A 22,502-nucleotide genomic window follows, 5' to 3' on the forward strand; every position below is an offset into this window, starting at 1 on the left:
TTTTAAACTTGTGCAAATCCACAGAATCATGAAAAATAGGGACGAAATGGAATCTTATGTGTTACCTACTTTATACTTGTTCCAATGCAAGATCTGCATCACCTAAAACACTCTGCAGATGACTATTGAACCTGTTGTTATTACACAGTAGTATAATATGACGACATTTCTGCAATCCATTCATCATAGGCTTTTTATGCAGGAAGAATTACACTTGGGAGAAGTTCTGCGGTGGTGCTGAACTGCCTTTTAATTGCTTCTTTCAGTGTATTAATCTGTAGGCAATTTCTTCCAAGTTATCTTCTCTGGAGAGTCAGCAAATGCACAGATTTTTACAATATTTTTTTCATGTGATGAAACTTGGAAAGAGTGCAAGGAGGAATGTGATGATGGCTGGCTGGACTTGGATTCAAGATCATGGCTAGTGCACAGTGAAAGGAGAAAAGAATCAGAAACTTCCTAACAAAACTAAGAACAACTCTGGTTAAACATCAGTTGGAAAAACAAGGCTTTTCCAACTTTCCAGATCTGCCGAGGCTGCCTTTGCTTGCAGTAAGAAGTGGTGCATGGTCAAAGTCTTGAAACTTGCTGTGTTTCATTCTGCTGCTGTCGAGTTCAGGACAGCAGAGTGATTTGCTTTCTCAGGCCCTCTAACACATCTTCACAAAGTGCTTGTCATTACAGTTTCATTTTCAGAATGAAAACTGCCTTCAAAACCACAGGTTTTCCTCTCCTGCAAAAGAAAAGATCTATTTCCCTCTTTTTTACTTGGGAATCAAATCCTTTAAAATCACTTCTTTTTTTTTTTTTTTTTTTCCTATTCCAGCCTATCCATAAAGGGAAATAGAGGCTACTGTTAAAATTTATAACTTAACTGTTAAATGAAAGCTATTTAGAAACCAGCCATTTGGGAATATAAAAAAATCACAGGGTTCCATTCCAAGAACATTGTCAATAATAGCTGGAATTGAGAACACGGGCTTTGGTATGCTTTTTCTGAATATAACCTAATTAAACCGACGTGTTCCTATGAAAAGTTTTTATATATTGATGAAACTGCATTTTCTCATTAAAAAATGCCAGGTCTAGTCCTGAGCACATAGAATTAAGTTACTGCAGCATCTCAAAAGAAAGTGATAGATACAATTATCACTAAATCATCTTCCCACCCAGGAGAAAGATCTCAAAGATCAGTACTATTTCCAGCATTAAAACTTTGACAACACCCTTCGGCAGCTTTTGCTTCAGCCCCTCGGTCTTTTCATTTAACACAAACAACACAGTGGGACCAAACGAGCCAAAACCCCTTTGTGCAAAGGACTATATAATATTTGCCTGCATTAGCAGGAGCAGGACTACAGGAGAATGACACCGAAAGAAATGTGGGATTGTGATGAGTGTATTCGTAATTCTCCTAATGTTTAACATATCGTTGACTAGTAGGTGCTAGAAAGATCTGACTGCACACATCCACCTGAAGGTTTCGTGTCGGCTCAGCAGTACTTCTGTGATCTTCAGTATGTTCTTCCAGGTAGAACTGGAGTCTCTTTAAATCCGCTGAAGCCCTGTGTAAATGGAGCTGGAGTTCCGACTGGGATAGCAGACCCCTACGTCTTTCTAAAGTTCATGCTTGCTTTTCAAGAGGCAAATAAATGCTCTGGGCTGCTGGACCAGGGGGAGATGTCCAGTGCCTCCTGAAGAGAGAGCATGCCATCGTGTGGTGATACCGTCTCACCACATCAGTGTTTTCACCACCACATAGATGTAGGCGAAGATAAATGTACAGCGAGGGAGGATCCTCCAGATCCCACCAATTTCCCTGCTCCTTTTAATTCACTGGAAGATGTCTCGAGGCGGGGGGACTGTGTCTGTGGTACTGCTGTACTCGGCCAGAGTTTTTGGAGGCCACCACCAGCAGAAAGCATACTGAGGCTGAAAGTTACCAGGTAATGATATTTAAAGCAAAAGCCATGTACACAGGCAAAGCAACACAAGGAATTAATTCACTGCTTCCCACTGGTAGGCAGTTGCTCAGCCGTCCCCAGGAAAGAAGGGCTCCATCACGCGTAATGCTAGAGTAACTGGAAAGTACTGGGGTACCACCACAAAGATGTGGCCTTGTCCCCTGTGATGCGGGGAAGACCCCTAGAACTGCTACCACCCTCTCTGAGCTTCATCAGCCTCCTCACCCTCCTGTGATGAGGGTGATTTCTCCATTCCATGAGCTTGGTCAGCATTAGGGGGTGCAGGTTTATTCACAGGTAGAACCTGTGAGCTTTCTCATCTCCACTACACCCGCATGGAGCTGGGCAGGCACGCGGAGATGGAGCCAAGTAGGCACACAGTGCTCTGCCCTCTGCCCCAGCCCTTTGTGCTATCTCTTGGGCATCACAAGGATGGGAGATGCCAGCTTCACCAATATGGTTCTGCTGAGAAGCTCTTGGCAAAGTGAATCTTGCCAGGGGAAGGTTCACTTTGGCCATGGATGGGGGCTGAAGTGTTCTGAGCTTACCTACGCACGGCTCCATCCTCCCTGATCTGTGCTTCTCCTGGCTAACTGGTGCCCATGCTGGGTCCTCCTGAAAGGGCACGGCAGAGCAGGGGCACTGCCATGGGGGAAGCTGCAGACAAAGCCTACACAGGGCTGCCCAGCACCCCACAGCCATCTGAAGTGCAATAGCCAAGCAAAGCAGGGCTGTGAGGATGACCGATGTCACAGCATATTATCCGATGGATAAGTCAGTAACAACCTTTATCCTGAGATGCACAAACTCGGAGAAGCAGCCAAGCTCAGATGACTGTTACTCATTTGGAAACTCAACATAACCACAAGATATCATCTGATCTTTATAATGTTACTGGCTTTTTTACTATAGAATTCCAAACATCTAATTTTGTCTTTTGCTCACCATAATGAATTAAAACACTTCTGAAGAGCTTCTTAAAAATGTGGAAATCTGTTTCATACCCTGAAGAGCATACAAGTCAGGGAATGGTCCACAACGGGGTATGGATGTCACCAAAGGGGAGGTGGGAAGGATTGCTGGAGGAAATCATTGGTCTTTCAGCACGTTTTTGGAGGTAAAAGAGCCGGAAAAAACAAAGACTTCAGACTTTTCAAGAAGTTGACACATCTTCAGAGGGTGACTTTCATGAACACTTTCTTGTCTGAGACATTTCCATCATCTCCAGACAGATTGTTTCAAATCTAATCCTTGAACTTGCACTATTGATCGTAGGCGGCCACAGAGAAAGTAATTGGATCTATTTTATTCCTCTCACAGTTTCCTTTTCCCCTTTTACTCCTCAAAAAGCATCTCCTCCGATTCTCCTCCAGCCTGTCTCCATGTCCATCTGATCTTCCAGGTGATAGTACTCACCGAAGGAAAGGAAGCACCACAACCCAGAAGCTACAGTATCTTCTTCCTCCCTCTAGATGGTGCCATGGGCTTTCCCTGGATTAATTATCACCTCCTAAAGTCGAGGCTTTGGAGGGGTGGGATTCGCCCAGCTGCAGGTAGACCTCCGTGCCAGCTCTGGCACAGGCTGTGTTGCCTTATGGCCGAGAGACAGTATGTGGGTAGGAAACATTTTTTTTTTTTTTTTTTTTTTTTAATGAGTGCAATCTGGGGCAAATGAATGCCTTTGTTGTAAGATCTTCGATCTCTTCCCATCTTCTTTCGACGGATTTCACTTTCTCACCACCCTTTCTTTATTGCCCAGTGTGGCCCCTCTTGGTGGAATATAAAACAAATTATATGAGAGCATTAAACAGACCTTTGACACCCAGGCAGCAGGATTTATCTGTAGATAATGCAGTCTGAACTAATCGGAGAGGTTTTCTAGCCAAAGGAAGGAAGGAGAGGTCATTCCCCCTGGCCTGAACTAGGTATGTGAAACAGGGCAGTGCTGCCACCACTGTTTCTCTCCAGGGACTGGAGAGGGAGCCCCAGCTAAGCAGTTGAGATGGTGTGTCTAGATGGTTGACACCCGAAGTTAGGTGAGCTGAACAATATCTAAAAGTTCCAAAGCAGCTAAATGGCATCTACTTGCTCTTAAGTCCTAGGCACAGCACAGGCAAAATACAGACAAAAATGAACAGCATCATTTTGTTGGGGTAAACCCTGAAGGACATTGTAATCCCAGCCCGCGGGAGGGGTACGTTCATTTTAGTCATGAAAAAGATAAATTCTGAGCCAAACTAATCCTGGCTTGGAGATGGTTCAGGTATGGATCAGAGTCCACTTTCAGCATATGAGGCTTTCTTTGCTGACCTGAAGAGTAACTCCAGTGAGACCCACGGGCTTCACACTTGGATCCCCACATTAATTCCTGTGCAGACGTGTGCTGCTTTGACATGTTACTGCACCCAGAGGGGATGACAGAGAGTCAGGCCTGAGGTCTGCAGCTTGTTGGGTCTGGGTGTCACAGTGAGCAGGAGGGAGCACAGCTGTGCGCAGACAGCAGGAGAAACTGTCCCTTGGACAGAGCTGGGATGGAGATTGCAACAATTCCCACTAAGGGGTGCACTTTGCCACTGCATTTTCTCCTCTCACTTCCTTCTGTAGGTGTCAAGGGGCAATACAAATAAAGATACGTTTCCAAGAAAGGATCTCTAAGTGTAGCACTGCACTGGCAACCTGCAGCTGCAGTTTTAACAGGGAGGCACAGTCTTCCCTAGTCGTCTGTTTGTTGTTGGCTTTTTTTCCTCCCCTGGGAAATGCATGAATTGCTGTTTTCAATGTCCTTCTGAAGCCACATCATCTGCAATGTTTCTCATCTATTATAAGTGGGGGAGTAGGAGGAAATTGCTTGTCACCCAATGGCAATATGAAGACTTTATTTACATGGGAAAGCAATCAAATTGATCATTCCTGAACTGAACGTTAGTCACTTGGCTGGGGTTCAAAGCAAAAGGGCATGTGGGCAACCCCGCTTTCTAACCCATAGAGGAGGGGACCGCTAGGCACTGGTCTGGTCTCTGCTGCCTTGGCAGATCATTTACTCACCCGCATTTCTTTTTACCCACATGAAAACAAGGCTTTTAACATGGATTGGTTTCATAGAAGTCTTACGATGCTTAATTATACGGTCTTGTAAACCTCAAGAGAGCTCTGAACAGCAGAGTGGAGATATCTTCATCTGATGGGCAAGTATTAAAGCAGAAATATCTGGACACCATGAATAGAGCACTGCATACAGTCCTGACACAGCTTGTTTTTAAAATCATGTTGAAAAAGCAATGGCAGTAAGCACAGAAAAGATCCTCAGATTCAAGGGATGGGGAAAACACCTTTCACTGTGAAGCCTTTAAGAATTTATTCTGTGTAAAGAGTTTGAGAGTACAAACACATTTATGAGAAAATAGCAGAAAACACTGACAAGCTTCTGGAGCTCTTAAGAAGGTCATAATAAGAACCAGTATGTGGAAACTAAAGCTTAAACAACCTGCACTCCTGAATCTAGGCTGGGTTAAGAAAGTGCAGTTTCAAAGGAAACAGACACCCCGTTCTCCATCCCTGAGAAATACATTCTGCTGTGGGACATTGTGGGACAAAGAGAAGCTCAAGTTATCCAGTAACTATACTCAGTAGCAAGTCAGTTCTTATTTAACTGGTGCTGTGTAGGGGAAAGTAGAAATCGTTAAACCTGCACAATTGGTTGCTTCAATAATCCACTGAAAACTCAGGAAATCAAGTTGAGCCGTAGCAAGATGAAAGGATTTTCTTTCCCACATTGTGACCCAGTAATGACAGAGCAGAGCTGGTTTGCTGACGGGAATATTAAGTGCTGCAAATTTTGAGTGAGACAAGGCTTATGGGGAGAGTTAAGATCTCTGTCCACAAACTGTCCCAGTCATGTACTTAGATCATGACAGCTAAAACAACTCCAACCCTGGAGACTTTAAAGGCCATTTTCACTTCTTTCAGTCTCTTTTTCTTCCAAGTCAGGTATTTATTTACCCAACCCCCTCTGATATTATTTTTTTTTCTTCATTGTGCTGTGAACCCCCTCAATATATTTTCAGGGCTTAACTTTGCTCTGGCAAATACCATCACACTCTCTCTGGCTGTATTCACCATGTGTGGTGTGAGGTCAGGCTGGAGAGCAAAGGCAAGGGCACTTCAGCCCAGCTACGATGCCTGAAGATGCCTGAACAAAGAATAACTCCTTTGCAGGCAATTTGCCTTTTGGTGAAGCAGACACATCTTAAACAGATTGGGTGACCCAGGGCTTGAAAGTGCTTGGGTCCAAGCTGGTTTTTCCCAGTGCGTTTTTGGTCACTGGGATGACTAGTTCAGGTGCACTGCTTTGTCCGGCAGAGACTTGGTGTTAGATATGGGTACGCCACCTCAAGCATCCCCTGCATTGAACCTCATAGAAGGCAGTAAACTCTTTATGCTGGTCATCCTCCCCTCTCCAGCTTGCCCAAAACCCTGTCTGAAAACGTGACTCCTTGCAGCCATGCTCCCTTATGCTTTCATAAGGAAAAAGATGCACCAAGCGTGCCGCATTATAACCAAAGCATTCACATTTGTCTGCATTGCCAGAGGAATAGACAGGCTAGCAAAATATGCACCTAAATGTAGCTACTGTATTTTCTGAGGGACTATTTCTTGCTGCAGAACCCATAAAATGTGTACTGCAGCTGTAGCAGACCTCCTTAGAGACAAATGGCCTCTGAAAGCACACCTCAATACAGCAGCACTGCTGGGAAAGCAAGTTCAAAGGCATCCAGCTCTCTCCAGAGGATACAGCTATGTTAGACCCCATTGGATAGATGACTGGGTACCTGTTTTAGCACCAAAGTATTACAAAGAGCTTTTTCTGCCTCAAAGCAGTAATTTGCTGAAGCACATAAGACACATTTCCCATTGGCAGGATGAAAAGAAAACTTTCACCCCATTTTTTTTGCGCAGCACTACATTATACCATCTCTGAAAAGAGCTTTATTGTACATGTGGGCCATGGCAAATATGGATGGAAGAGAACTGAAATGACAGCTTGTGGTGCTTGTATAAACATACATTAACCCTGGAGGGCCAGGGTTTCAGCTGAACTCCAAAGCCTGACTTATACCAGATGCCTTGGATGGTATCAGCAGGTATTACATGGCTTTCTTGTTGTGTTTTCTTAGCATGAAACTGGTGAAGTGCCTCAGCCCACTTTTGTTTGCTTACGGCAAGACTGGGGGTTCAGGAAAAAATCCTGACTTTTCCTCCCCCTGGACAGCTGGTATGCTGTGTCAGTTTCTCATTTGTATCCATGGGTGAATATTTTTAGTCTAGATTGCAACTTGGAAAGATAGAGAGCAAAGAGCAAATCAGATTTTACCCAGGCAAATTCTTCTCTCATTTCCTCCAGTTTTACACCAGTGACATTAACATGGTTAGCTTTTGATTTACACTGGTACAAAGGAGAGAAAAAACGGGCCCTTGAAGAGTTGGCTTTAATTCAAAGCAGCTGAGCAGAAAAAAAAAAGGTGGAGTGGGAAAATCCTGCTTTCCAGGAAAATAAGAGCTCACCGAGCCATTAGCTGTCCCTAAAGATACCTGTTTTAATGCATTGCTTTAGAATTGTAGTTAGTAATTCTTGCTGAATCTAAAACCCACCATGAATGACTGGCTTTCTTAAGTCAATGAGTTAGTAAGAAGCCCAGGGCGGGCTGGAAGATGCGCACATTTAACTAGAGTTCACACATTTTCAACCTTACCCACTTCTCAGTGCCCAGCCTGGATCACCAAATAGGGGATTTTGTTTATTGTTAAACTACTGAACTAATGCAACACAAAATTTAATAACTAAAATCATGGATGTTATTCTAGATAAGCTAGGAAATGGTTTCTCACATGTCCTGTCAAAGTCACAGCCTTTGCAATCTGGTAACTTGCTGAAAATTGCTGTTAGCTCTTAATAAGACCTGGGGGAACTGAGTAATTTGCTGTGTTGATTAACATGAATTAGGCAGAGGCACAATAATTCTTTTGTAATAGAAGCTGTGATTTAGCAGATAAGAGCATGATCAAGCAGGTTTATTGGGTCTGTTTGAAGCTGCACATCAGTTTTGTAGCCTCATCTTTTATGGCCACTTTGGGTGCTCAGTACCTTTTGCTGTGAAATCACATTCATTTAGATGCCTGCATATGGGTGTCAGTGCCTGCCTTTAAGCACTGGATTTTGACATTTTCTAATGTTTTCCTAATCTGCTTGGCATCGTTTCACGGCAGCAGCAGTTTCCATGCTTTGGACCTCTGGGTGTCCAGAGGATGGCTTCTCAGGGGTGTTGTCATGACGCACAACACAGACCAACAGCTATTTATTCCCCCTGGACTGCGGATAATCTACGTTTACGCATTTGAAAGCAGACTTTTCTCTCGATTGGCTGGTATTCTGCAAGCTGGTCAGTAGCTCTCTCTCACACAGGGCACAGCACATTTCTGCGAGCAGCAGCACTGGAGGATTTGCTATTTGGATGTGTCTCCCAAGCAACCGCTGGAGAAGGATGGCAAAGTCGGCAATGTGGAGGCAGAAAGTGCTGATACAGCACACGTGCAAACATGAAACGTGTAAAAGCTCTTGGGGGTTGCACAGGCCCTAGTGGTGCCACCAGTGGAGACCAGACAAGGTCATCAGTGAGTGGAAGAAACCACATTGGTGCATGGTCAAAGCCATGCTAACAGGTGTGCTGTCTCCTACAGCCAAAAAGTTAGACATCTTGGGCCAATTCCCTCTTTTTTCCTTATTTTTTTTAAATAAAGGAGGCAAAACACAGTTGCTCATGACTAGCCTGACACGGCATACTGGGAAACAGAGAGAGATGGCACTTTCCCATCTTTCTAGCCCTGACAGTCAAACGTGGAAATGGATTGATGTCCCAGGTAGTACCTTGTTTCCTTGACCATGAGCAGTCAACGTACCAGGGGCTCCCTCTTGTGATAGAATAAGCAAGAAGAGCCCCAGCCATGAAATACATTATCCAGAGAATCTGTTGAGTGTGGGCATGGTCACACAACCCATAATTTCTCCAAGGCTTGCACAGCATACTGGTCCTATTTGGTAGCCTGTCACCCATGGGTGGAGCACATTACAGTCCTCCTTCTCTGGTATGTCCCCAAAGCCACCGAACAGGCTGCCAGAAGAAGCCGGTTAGATATGGCTACTGCATGTGGTACACGTTAGCAAAGAGGGTGTCTTAGACCCAGCTGGAAGCCCTGTGGCTCCTTAATATTGAATTTGCTGTGGCAAGAGCCAGAAACAGATGGTTTTATTCATCGTGCAGTCTGTCTTCTGCAGTAGACCCTTTAACAGTTCACGCAGAAAAGCTGGATCTTTCAGGCACCTGAGGGAATTGTCAAACCCCAGATCCAGACCTTATCACTCATCCTGCTCACTTCCTATGTGCTACAGCCCATTAACACCACTCCGCCCCAGACCTCAGCGCATTCAGCTCCACAGCGGCAATGAGCTACGGAGCCAGCCCTGCCGCTTTCCCTTTTTGCGCCATCATCTGCTAAACACCTTGCCTAAAAGATTATGCAATTCAAAAGCCAAAAATAACTTATTTCCCTGCTCTTTCGTGTTTTACAGTTGGCTGATACAGAGCAAAGCCTGGGACCAAGGGACGGAGTGCAGATTAAACTGAATTTAGGCAACAAAGATTCTTTTCCTCTGCAGAAGAGCCACACAGGGAGGTGCTGTATTTTCTCACCTTTGTCTCACTTACGCTCTCATTCCAAGGGAGGAGAGAAAACGTAGCAGTGCCTCAGCAGACCTCGGGAAGCAAGCTGTCATTTTTTTCATTTAAATCACAGTTCATACAGCCCTGGAGCGAATGAGCTGCTACCTGAGGGGTCACAGCCTTCACGCAGCCATGTGTTTTGGCTGCTTGGCCAAATGTCTTCTTGCTCCTAAAATATTTGCAAGTGTTCTCAGAGTGAGAAAAGGAACTTTTAAAAAATGATTGCAAGATGCAAATCTCCAGTTCAACAGCATCTACAAAACTGTCTTCTTAGCAGCTCTCAAATGCTAAAGGAGACATGGGCAGCTTCCAAGTAAATCCTTGACTGGGGACATTCAATAGAAGATGCTGCTGCTTTCAGAACTGAGCTGAATCCTCAGCAGACAGTGGAGCAGCTGACATTTTTCTCCAGCAAAATATCTTACAATTTCCTTTTTTTTTTTTTTTTAGTCCTTTCTGGGCTTAAAATACAATGCTCTAAATTTCATAATGGAATAGAAATTACCCAAGTTATTTCACTTTGAACAGCTTTGAAGCTAATACTCTCTGATACACTTCACATCAGTAACACAGAAACATTTCATACTGGGTTTGGTTTTCTTTACTCCTCACTTCACTGGCACCCAATCAATGAAAAAATATGCAGGAAAACATACACTGGCAGGAAAATGGAAGCAAAACTCCCAAATCAAACACATCAGTAATAATCCAAACTAAAAGCAACATTTTAAAAAAAGATAACTGAATTTCAGGACATTCTTCCAAATGATTGTACCATTTCTTAACACTGGTAATCCTTCAAGACAGCTTCAGGATTTAACAACAAATTGCCTTCCTGAAGAGCATTCATTCATGTGACAGGTAAGACAGTTGTTTGTAATCAATATCCATCTCTAGAATTCCTGGCACATTTAGCCTATTTAAGGGCATCTGAATTCATAGAATCAAAGAATAGTTTGGGTTGGAAGGAATCTTTAAAGGTCATCTAGCCCTGCAACGAGCAGGGAAAAGAGATGTGGTTCCAATAGGATTTTACTAACGATTTACTACGAGTTTGTTCAGGTGGCTTAGACACTTAGAAACCAGGAACCACATACGCAGACACCCATTCTCACAGATGTCCTCAAACCCTGAAGCCAAGATACAACTTGAAAATAGTGCTTTTTTTTTTTTTTTTTTTGCATTCCCCAAACTTTTCCATACATGACTGCAGGCATGTTAGCAGGCAGCTAACAGCCATAAAACGCAGCATGAAAAAGCCCTCAAGTATTTCACACAGCACAAAAACACACGAAGCACAAGAGCCACCAGCTGTTTGAAAACCAAAGGTTGCTGCTACTCTGGCCATCCCAGACAGGTGGCCCACTGGCCTGCTATGAGATAAGGGCTCTAAAGGTTACTGTTCAACTGGGATAATGCTTGGTAGCTTTGTACGATGGTGTCAGGCCTGCCAAGCCCTGAAGAGCTGCAGTTGCACAGCTGGAGAGTCACAGGACATCAGACCCTGTCCATCCACAACCTGCTACCAAGTTGCTTTAAAACTACAGAGGTTGTGGATTAGCAGTTGAGGGTTATAAGTGACCTCATGTCACCAAGGGTAACAAGACAGCAGATACACTCATAATGGCCTCTCACACTGTCCTGGTGCCGGCTGGGACAGAGTTAACTTTCTCCCCAGTAGCTGGCCCAGCGCTGTGTTTTGGACTGAGTATGAGAACCACGCTGATAACACAGGGATGGCTCAGTTGTTGCTCAGTCGTGCTCACCCTAAGCCAAGGGCTTTCCAGTTCCCCACGCTCTGCCAGCGAGGGGGGGCACAAGGAGCCGAGAGGGAGCAGAGCCAGGACAGCTGCCCCGAGCTGGCCAAAGGGATATTCCATAGACAGACCGTCACGGTCAGTATATAAACTGGGGGAGCTGGGCGGGAGGGGCTGATCGCTGCTCGGGGACTGGCTGGGCATCGCTCAGCAGATGATGGGCAACTGTATTGGGCATCAGTTGTGGGTTTTTTTTCCCTTGGGTTTAATTAATTTCTCTTTCCTTTTCATTGCAGTTTATGTTGTTGCTATTATTTTTATTTTTTTAATTATACTTTATTTCAATTATAAGTTGTTCTTATCTCAGCCCATGAGTTTTACCTTTTTCCCGTTCTCCTCCCCAGCCCAACATGGGAGACGGAGAGCAGGGCGTGCCTGGTACTGAGCTGCTGGCTGGGGTTAAACCACAACAGACACATTGAGTTGCCTTTAGACAAAGAAGGGCTCAGCCTGCCCTCAGTCCCCAACTTGTCCACAGGCCTTGCTGCTTGTGGGATGGCTCATGGTTAGGCTCCAGTACAGCACATGCTGATGCTACAGGAAACATGTGCTCTGGAGGAGACTACCTGGAGCTTGAATCCAAACCCCCGGCAGCGTCATGACTTAGAAAGCCAAGACTGGTCTTGCCTAAGAGACCACCTGGACCCTCCATGCTGCACTCAACCTCTCATGCTCTGTCCTGCTCCCAGTCTTACGTGCAAGCATTGCCACCACCATGTTCTTCTCCAAAGAGAAAAGAGCAGCACCAACCAGCATGGGAAAGCAGGCACTCACCCAGTAACTCCCAGTGATTCCCCAACTTGCAATCAGAATAACAAGTTTGGCCAAAATACCTTCTTCTTCACACACAGACCTTTTCTAAAGGTCTAGGAAGGTTACGCTACTAGCTGGACACTTCAGAAAGCAGATGAAATAAAGTGGTGGAGTGAATTGTTTCAGTAAAGGAGGATATCCCAAGTGCAACGGGCCCAGCTTGCCTTTTGCTTTGGACCACTAAAACCCTTCGGTTTGTTTTTATCCTGAACACTTGTCCTCAAAGACAGCAGAGAGACCAACCCCTTCCCAGGGGTTCATCCACACCAGAGCCTGGCAACATTCCTCCTCCAGACCAGCAGCCCTCCTACACGAGGTCTTGAGAAACAGCTGCTGTTTCACAGGCCAACTCATGTCACGACCCTTCCCATACACATTTGCGCTCTTTGCTAAAAATACCCCAGTTCCTTTCAGCTCACGTGCCTTATCGGAGGGAGAAGCACCATACACCAGCCTCCGTGCTGTAGCAGAGGGTGCTGGCCCAGCCAAGAGGGCAGCACAGTATGTGCTTTGGTGGCCAGCAGCTCAGGGGTGGATGGAGACAGGGAGTTCTCCCACTTCCTTCTTCTTTCCTTCCTCCACGCCACTGCCCTGCTTTAATTCACTCCTCCTGGTTCTATTTGTATCCATAACACTCAATCCTGTTTTGTTTTTTCCCCGCAGTGTTTCAAAGGACATCACTGGTCCCCCTCTTTGAAGAACACCAGGAAGCACATGGGGTGGCAACCACAGCTGCTGCAGTGGGGGCAGCTCTGCAATTCCCTTGCAAATTTACAAACCTGTCATCACTCGAAAACTTTCAAACAGACCTACAGCTGTGAAGGAGCACGGCTGCCATCTCCTCTTCTCATTCAGCTACTCTTCTCCTCAGACCTGAGGATCTCTTCAGGCTCCATAAGACCTAGTGTAGGTGATGGTTTCCAGTGCAGGGTTTGGGAAGGGTGGAAGCTTTGAAAGAGGCTTCAAAGAGCCTACAAGTTAGATGTGGGGCCCCATGACTCAGTCGTAAGAAATCCTGAGCCTCTCTAGGGGGTTCCTTGCTGCCAACCTGTGCTAGTGGGAAGAAGGAGCATCACCTGCCTCGCACAGATTCAGTGTCATGCTGGGGGGACTGTAAGTGTCACACCCCCCCCCCCCAACCTCTCACCAGGGCCTCCCACCAGTGCAGACATGGCTCTGCTGCCTGCTTCTTTCCCTGCAGCTGCACCTGGCATGGCCTCGCCCTTGAGACCTGTTCCCAGAGACAGAAAAATAATTAATGGAGAGTGAAAGCATCCCCTGAACTGGAAAACCTGACCAAAATGGTCAAAGCTGGCTCTTTTTTTGGGCACAGAGGTGGAGGTGACATGCTGTGGGTATAGCATGCTTGGTAAAGCAGCGACACATACACCAAAGGCCTTGAATTTACAGGCTTTGGAAGGGCAGCTGCAGCGTCCTCAGGCTTCCTTGGTGGGTGCTGGTGTTTGGAAAGCAGCTGGTTACAGAAGCGCTGGCACCCAGACAGGACATGGTGCCCACACATCTTCAGAAATGTGGGATGTCAAAGATGGTGCATGTAGGGGGTGGCTGCTTATCCACCCATTGGAGAAGACAGCGTGGCAGAGTTAGGCTGGTCCTGGGTGGGTTAAAGAACAGATTAGCTCCTCACAGGAGCAGGGGGAATTGGGAAAACTTCTAGGAGAGAAAAGCAATAAACCTCGATGAAGCAGGCTGAGCCAGAGGCCTTTTAAAGAGTCACCCATCCAGCATCTAGTGATTCTGGGTAAGACTCCATGCTATAAAGAGCTCCTAAGCAGAGGTGCTGAGTGATTGCTTTATTGTTTCTTACAAACCTTGCTGTGAAATCCTTGTAAATATGTTTATGAGCTTGTTGGGGCGGCTTCCCCGCTGCTGACTGTACTCTAAATAAACATGCGTGCCTTTGATTCACGGAAGTTCGTCTTCTGGACTCCATTATGATCCCTGGCTCTGCTTCCAGTTCAGACATGGGGCCCCTTCTGCCCCAGCTCGCAAGGAGCACGACATTTCTGCTCTCCAGTGACTAACTAGATGAGTGCACATGTTTAAGATTACATATTCCCATATGGCAGCCTCGCTTGCGTCTCCCTCCCTTCTACTTCCCCCCAAAAGAGCTCTGTGAACCTTTATCAGCTCTGAAAAAAGCAGCACGTGGGAAGGCCACCAGGTCTGGAGACAGCTTGCATGCACTGTCCTCCTTTCTCCCACATGGCAAGAACATTAGGACATGACTCTTTGAGCTTGCATGGGCAGTACAAGATTTGGGGGATGCATGTTGCCTGTATCCAAGGCAGGTGTTTTCCAGCATGTGATGCATCTACATTTGAGGGCAACCCTAAGAAACTGTATGTATTTTGGCTTCCACCCTGCAGTTCGCTTGGAGTAACCCACGCTAAAGCATTGTGACCGAGGCTAGCTGACAAGGCCAGCCGACAAGTCTGCCACCCCATGCTCTCTGCCCTGTTCTCCTCAGCCAAGCTGCCTCTGTACCATCACAGTCTCACGTGCTGAATTTGCTGCTGTTTTACCCTAAAAGCCAGGATTTTGTGATGCTAAGGATGTTCGGGCACTGCCGGATGGGCGGCCAAAATACTTGTGCAAAGGGGGGTCAACACAGGGAAGGATGAATCCTTTGCAGCCATCCTGGCGTAAGCTATCCAGCTCTCAGGGGAGGATTGTCTGAATCTCAACGCAAAGCTGAATGCAGATAATTTTTACACAGAGTTGCGAGTTCCCTGCTAGTGTGTCTGCATAAATGAATGGTCCCAGCACGCTGGGCATACCTATAAACTTCAATGAAACCTCCACTGAGGCATCCTCCCGTCTCTAATCAAGCCAGCCCCCAGCCAGGGCTTCTTCAATATCAGATGGTAGAACACTAAACCTGGGTTCCCAGCCACAACACTAAAAAAAACCCCACACCTTAAGCTGAAGGAAATATCTCAGAAACGCCACAACAGCAAAGGGAGATTTTATCAGTTTCTCTGCTTCCACCCACTCTCCTACTATGGAGTTAAAATATGGGGTTGGTCCAGGAAACAATTACATCAAAATATAAGAACCAGGATATTTGCTCATCAGTATAAACCAAACAAGAGACACACCAAACATCACAAAGAATCCTAAAAGCAAGGAAGCATCCTTGCTCCTATTTTGTACAATGCCTTGCAGCCCAACTGGGATCTGCAATGTTTGAAGCATAACCTAATAAATTGTCATAGGCATAAACAGGAGAGCAGGGAGATACTGCTTAGGTGGCTTTTGAAATTTAACAGACTCAGTGTTGCAGGACAGCAGATCCAGAGGATGAGACACTGAACAGGAGTTTCTCACAGAGGGAAAAAGGGACCTGCTTGTAAGCAAGGACCTTGAGGAGGTTTAGTATTATAAAAGGCTGAAGCCAAGCAGGGCTGGAAGGTGTAAGCTGATATGCACCCAAGTATCAGCATGCCTGTGTCTGAGAATCTGTGGCATGAAATTCTTGTACCCAGAGAAGCGGGTCTTAACCAAAAGACAGACAGTGACCCTGTAGTTAGGGCACCGAGCCAGGGCTCCGTAGGCTTCAGCCCATTATTTTCTATAACACCTAGGGACTGAATTTACACACACACCAGTGGGGAATCAATCACGTGTTGGTTTTCAAGTGGGAATGTGGCTCTCCAGCTTTCTGCATTCTTCCAGTCATTTGGATCCTTTGTATTCATCTTGTGAGTCTCCCTTCCCTATCTGTAGGACAGGAACAATAGTCCCCCAGTTCTCCTGCCTGCCTTGGCTATTTAGGTTGCTGGTTTCACTGGGTGGAGATTGTGTCCCACTACAGGGTCCTGTTCAGACCACACTAGCAGGATAGCATAAGGACCCAGGAGCATTGTGCCAGACACACACACACACACCCCATAGCTGTCAGACCCTTTCTTTGCCAAGGCAGGGAGAAAACTAATCAGGATACCAGTTTGGCACCAATAGCAGCTAGATCTCGTTTGGACCACCTACACACTGAGAGGGTAAGGAAACTGTCTCCAATTATTTTCTGAAAAACAGTCAGAAGAAACCAATTTCTGCCTCTGCAAAAAATGTCTATTTTCTGCCTTCTTTGTCATTTGTTTGGTGGTGGTTTTTTTTTTTTTTAATCTCCATTTTTTATTTGTGGTTTTCAACTAAATATCAAGCATAATTGAGTAAGATGAGTGATGAAGAGGAGAGGTCTAGTGTTTGAAGATTTAGTTTAATGGTTTGACCACAAGGTCTCAGACTGGTTTCTATAACACAAAAGTTCCCGTCTGTTCCCGGCTGTCTGTGAAGATCTGCAGGGATGAACAGAGCAGGAGGGGAACTCCCAAGGAAAAGGTGTTGGGGCATCTCCGAGACATGTTTGCAGGGACATCCTGGGAAACCAGAAGAAAGTGTCCAGTCTAGCATTTGGTAGTGTCAATGAACATTTTTCCAAAGCAGGTTTACAGAATATTTTTCCTGATATGTTCACATCTTACATCTCTGGCTCACCCTGCCTCCAAACATTCCCATTTTTTGGAGGAACCCAGATCCTACTCTGAACTCCCTGGTATAGTCCCATCCTTAATTTTAACTTCTAGTTATCTGGACTATGCAACTTTAGTGAAAGGGAAATTAAGAGGATTTCCCTCTTACAGCATGTGGCTGTCAATTGATCCCAGAAATAATCCAGATTTACTGCTCCCATTTGACAGCTCATGGGAAACGAACTGGCTTCATGGCAGTTAGTCAAAGATGGGAAGACAGTTGTCTGAACAATGTGACTGATGGCCACAGACAGAAATACTTTCCCCACTGTTTTGCAGGTCAGTTGCTGCACCTTGGACCTTAAACAAACATATGGTGACTGACCTTTGGATGCTGATGTGAAACCTTACCTTCCATTTGTGTCTGCTGTTCAAGTTTTCCTCTCTTTATTCTCATCCAAGCCATTGCAAATATTCCCCTTTTCTGTTTCTCCTCCCCTTGCTTTGTCTCAGCCAGGGCCTGAAGAGTCAAGACAGGAATCGTTCAGCATAATTCTGCACTCTGTGTTACGCAGTTAGTCAAATGAATGATCTAGTGGTCCCTTCTGGCTTGAAAAAAATCTCTTCAGGTTAAATCCATAATGGCAATGCTAATTTAGGCATTCTGCAGATGCTTATCTCAGGACATGCACGTTTGCGATTCACTTTGTTTGGTGTCTGGGAATAATTCAGTTCCCAAAACAGCAGCAACAACCATGTTCATTAATATATTGGCAATCACTTAATTCAGATTAAAGCAAACTTAGAAATTCTTGTCCATTCTATTCTAACATGTATTACTTATTAATTCAGACCCTAGAAACAGAAACTTTGGACAATCATATTGCATTATTTTGCACACCTGAAAATTAGCTTTTAAATAGGTTGGTTAAAGCATACTAGCTAGTGAGGAAATCAGTGCTTCTCCCCTAGTCTATAGGACTTGAGTATCAAGAGAAACCAAAAAGTAACTCCTAACCAATATGAAATTTACCTCAAAAAAACAATAAGACATATTTTCCAGCTATGCAAGACCTTTTGTCATGAAGTTAAGCTTTTGCAAATGTTACCTGTTCCAGAAGATAGCCATCCAGAATCAGATCTAAAATAGCCTGGTTTTCCCAGACCTGGAAGCAAAAGAGGATGTCTGGAGAAAGAAAGACCCGGTTAAAGACCATTTAGGCAAACTTGCCACCCACACATCCATGGGCCTCAATGGGATGCACCTGTGAGTGCTGAGGGAGCTGGCAGATGTTACTGCTAAGTCCCTCTGAATCAGCTTTGAAAGGTTATGGAGAACAGCAGGGTGCCTGAGGACTGGAGGAAAGCCAGTGTCACCTCAGCCTTCAAAAAGGCCAAGCAGGAGGACCCAGGAAACTACGGGCCAGTCAGCCTCACCTCCATCCCTGGCGAGGTGATGGAACAGCTCATCCTGGAGGTCATCTCTGAGCATGTGGAGGAAAAGGAGGTTATCAGGAGCAGTCAGCATGGATTCACCAAGGGGAAACCACGCCTGACCAACCTGATAGCCTTCTGTGCTGGAGTGTCTGGCTGGGTAGACAAGGGGAGAGCGGGGGATGTTGTCTCCCTTGACCTCAGCAAGGCTTTTGGCACTGTCTCCCCTGACACCCCCATGGGCAGGCGCAGGCAGTGGGGGGTCGATGGGTGGGCAGTGACCCGGGCTGGGCACTGGCTGATGGCAGAGCTCAGCGGGCTGTGACCAGCGGCACAGGCTGGCTGGAGGCCGGTAGCCAGCGGGGCTCCCCGGGGGTCAGTGATGGGTCGGGTCCTGTTCAACTTATCCATCAGTGCCCGGGACGGAGGGACAGAGGGTGCCCTCAGCAAGGTCGCTGGTGATACCAGCCTGGGAGCAGCGGCTGATTCCCCAGAGGCTGCGCTGCCCTTCAGCCAGACCTGGGCAGGCTGGAGAGCTGGTGGGGAGGGACCTCATGGGGTTCAGCACAGGCATGTGCAGGGTCCTGCCCCTGGGGAGGGACAGCCCCACGCACCAGCACAGCCTGGGGCTGACCTGCTGGGGGGCAGCTCTGCAGGGAAGGACCTGGGAGTGCTGGTGGGCAGCAAGTTGCCCATGGGCCAGCAGTGTGCCCTGGTGGCCAGCAAGGCCAGTGGGGGTCATGAGGAGAAGCGTGGCCAGCAGGTTGAGGGAAGATGTCCTCCCCCTCTGCTCTGCCCTGGTGAGGCTGGGTCTGGAGTCCTGGGTCCAGTGCTGGGCTTCCCAGTTCATGAGAGACAGGGAACTGCTGGAGAGGGTCCAGTGGAGGGCTGCAGAGATGATGAGGGGACTGGAGCATCTCCCTGATGAGGAAAGGCTGAGAGAGCTGAGCCTGTTCAACTTGGAGAAGACTAGAGGGGACCTTCTCAATGCCTACAAATATCTTGTCAAAGGAACGGGGCCAGGCTCTTTTCAGTGGTGCCCAGTGACAGGACAAGGGGCAACGGGCACAGACTGCAGCAGAGGCAGCTCCACCTGAATATGAGGAAGAACTTCTTTCCTCTGAGGGTGACAGAGCTCTGGGACAGGCTGCCCAGAGAGGCTGTGCAGTGTCCTTCTCTGGAGACATTCAAAACCCACCTGGATAAGACTCTGTGCAACCAGCTCTCAGTGAACCTGCTTTTAGCAGGGGGTTGGACTAGATGATCTCCAGAGGTGCCTTCCAACCCTGGCCATGCTGTGACTCTGTGAATCTGTGAGTGCCTGTTCTCAGCTCAACAGGATTATGTGCCTCTCAGGATTTGCTGATTGTAAAAATGAAGCTTGAAAGAGGTTATGGATTTACATGATACACAGCCCCTTTAAGTGGAGGTGATTCATCCCCCTTCTGCCAAAAAAATCTTCAAAAGATCCAGTGCCATGCTGTCCTCTTAACTGGACACAAAATCAACCCAAAAAAAGAGGGAGCATGGAAGGAGAGATAAATGTCCAGTTAATCCAACCACTGCTTTATGCCTCAATCCACATGCTTAAAAGATTTAACAAGGGGAGAGCTGCCATGTAACCTGCACATATGTGCTAGAGAATGGTTAATGTGCCCTAAAGTTTGATAATCTGAATAAAAATGGATTTGAGAAATTGATTTGGATTAACTTGATCTGCCTTTTAGTGAAAAGATTTGGAATCCTAAACAAGCAGCTTAGACATGATTAACTCATTTAAACACTTTCACAGCTACATGTATTCCCAGTGCCCCAAGCTGTAGGAGCTTTACCCTTTGGGGATTAAGCTAAACCTCATCTGGGCGTTCTCCTGCCCTTCTCCTCCGTGTCTGCTCATTCTGCAGATGGCTCCTCATCATATCACCTCTTTCTTTCCTTTCACTGTAAGGGGCTGGAGAAATCAAGACATGGGAATTTCTCCTCACCCGTTCCCACCTGGGTTGCAGTTTCCTCCCTGCATTGTCTGGTGGTAAAAGAGATGATCTGAGTCACACTCGATTTGCCAGGTCACTGAAGAAGCCCAATGGTGGAGACTCAACCATGCGGCTGCTGCCTTAGACTGACATGCAAGTCCTTCAAGGGGAAGCGGGGGGCCTGGGTCCAACTCTCTGCTTAAAGACTACCCAGTAATAAGAACTAATCCTTGAATTATATGTGGGCACCCAGAGCAGTCCTGCTGCTTTCTCCTTGCCTCTGGACCTGTCAGAACTCACTGCCTATGCCTACGCTAGTAAATTAAATGAAATGAGGACACGGACACAAGAAGGTGCCATGCAGCCATCTACACCCATATTATTTGCATCCCCCTTGGCACTGGCCAGACCTGGGCCAACTTGCAGCGCACGGGCAGGACTCACAGGTTAGCACAAGGCCCAGCAGGCAATTTGGATGCAGCCATCCTGATTTGGGGATTAAAGGGATTAATATAAGTATAAATTGCACAAATCGGCCTCAGAGCCAAAGGCAGCTCCTCACCCATTTTATTCACTACTATAGATGGAGCAGCTAGTGGCAAATTAAGGATAGAACAGGCCAGTTCAGGAGTTCCTTGAGGCAACAGAGATGCTGAGGAGAGGACAGTGGTGCTGCTGAGGGGAAGTCAGCACTGCTGGGAAGCCAGGCCAAGGTGGTTCACCTCCCTCTTTTCCATCTGCCTGCAAAAAATTCATTTTACACCATAGGTCGTGGTGCACTGCTGTTGTTTTGGGATAAAAAACAAGGCTACTTGCTCACAGGTAACTCAAAAGAAGTTGAGAGCCGAGAAGTCTTCCAAAGGTGAAATATTTTCTGTCCATTAGATAAAATGAGCTATGAAATGCCAGCGCCAGAGCTCATCAGAAATAGCCAGGTTTTCCCATAACTTTTTTTTTTTTTAAAATAAAAGACTATGATTATTATTTTTTTTTAATCTCCACAGGAATGTTCTGGGGTTTTGTTTTGTCTTGTTTTGTTTCTTTCCCAAAGGAGACGGAAGATCTGTTTTCAGGACTAAAAGCACCTGGAAATAAAATGCATGATTTATGCTAGACCTTAAAAAATTTATGCTTTGGCTCTTCACATTTCTTGAGGCTTACTGGTGAAAACTGGCATTTTGTGTCCAGACGTAACCTATTACAAAGCAGATGTCTAACCTTAAACTGCTTCTCAGTGCAGACACACAAGCTGTGCCTTCTCATCCAGACACATTTTTTTTAATTCTTTTTTGGCTTTACTGTTTTTTTACATCATTTCTTCATTTCTGAAAAATTAAAAAAAAATATTTTTTTCAAAGTCAAATGCATAAATGATGAACCAAAACAGAGTCTTGTGAAGAGAGCACAGTCTGAGCCATAGTCTGAATCTCTCCATCAGAATTAAGTCACCCTTAGCACTAAATGGCAAAGTTTTGCTCCAAAAGCCCAGGCAAGACAAGGTACAGAAAAAAACAAATCTAATTAGAAATGTAGCTTCATTTAGTCAAAACGAATCACGTCACTTATGTGGAAACTGTGTTGCTACACCAGCCTGGTGATTCAGTGCAACGGAGGTTTTTCTCTCTTTCATTTGCTAAAATATTAATGTAAATGCAACATTTGCCAAAGGCATTGGATCCACCGTCCTCTGGGTAACATGCTACAAAATGTGATGTAAAGGGAGTCTAGACCTGCAGAGAGAAATAGGTTCCTACTCTCAACATTTAACTCTGCTGCAGTCCTCAGGATCCACCAAGGCTCCCTCTGACCCACCTCCAAAGTTCTCCAGAGCCTCACATTTTTCTTCTCTGCCCTAAGCAAAACCACTGAGACATTACATCGCCTTCCAGTAACATGGATCAGGGGCAAACCAGACCCTGAAGTCTCTGGAGACCATAGGTCCAAAAGAGACGTTCCCTTACTTACTTTTCTTCCATGAAGCACATGGGAAACACATTGCTCCAGATGCCACAGGCCAGAGGGAACAAAGTACCACATTACCAGAAAGAGAAAAGGCATGAATGTCCCCTCATAGCTGGTACTACCCATGTTCTTGTGTCACCTACATTGTCCCACTGTTTCTGCTATACTGAATGCTCAGTTTATGAACACAGATGCATAACAAGAGAAGAATAATACACCCCACTAGTTTAGTAGATGGACCTGGGATGTAGGAGTGGAGGGGTGTCTG

At 46.0% G+C, this 22,502-nt stretch overlaps 1 long non-coding RNA gene across 1 annotated transcript; it reads left to right on the top strand.

Annotated features, from left to right (window-relative positions):
• Window positions 1–1,696: 1,696 nt before the first annotated feature.
• Window positions 1,697–21,009, top strand: LOC308064599. The gene is made up of 2 exons (XR_013928454.1): window positions 1,697–19,006; window positions 19,105–21,009. It is a non-coding gene; the product is annotated as an uncharacterized lncRNA (long non-coding RNA).
• The last annotated feature ends 1,493 nt before the right edge of the window (window positions 21,010–22,502 follow it).

Source organism: Falco punctatus, assembly GCF_963210335.1.
Source record: "Falco punctatus genome assembly, chromosome: 5".
NCBI lineage: Eukaryota > Metazoa > Chordata > Aves > Falconiformes > Falconidae > Falco > Falco punctatus.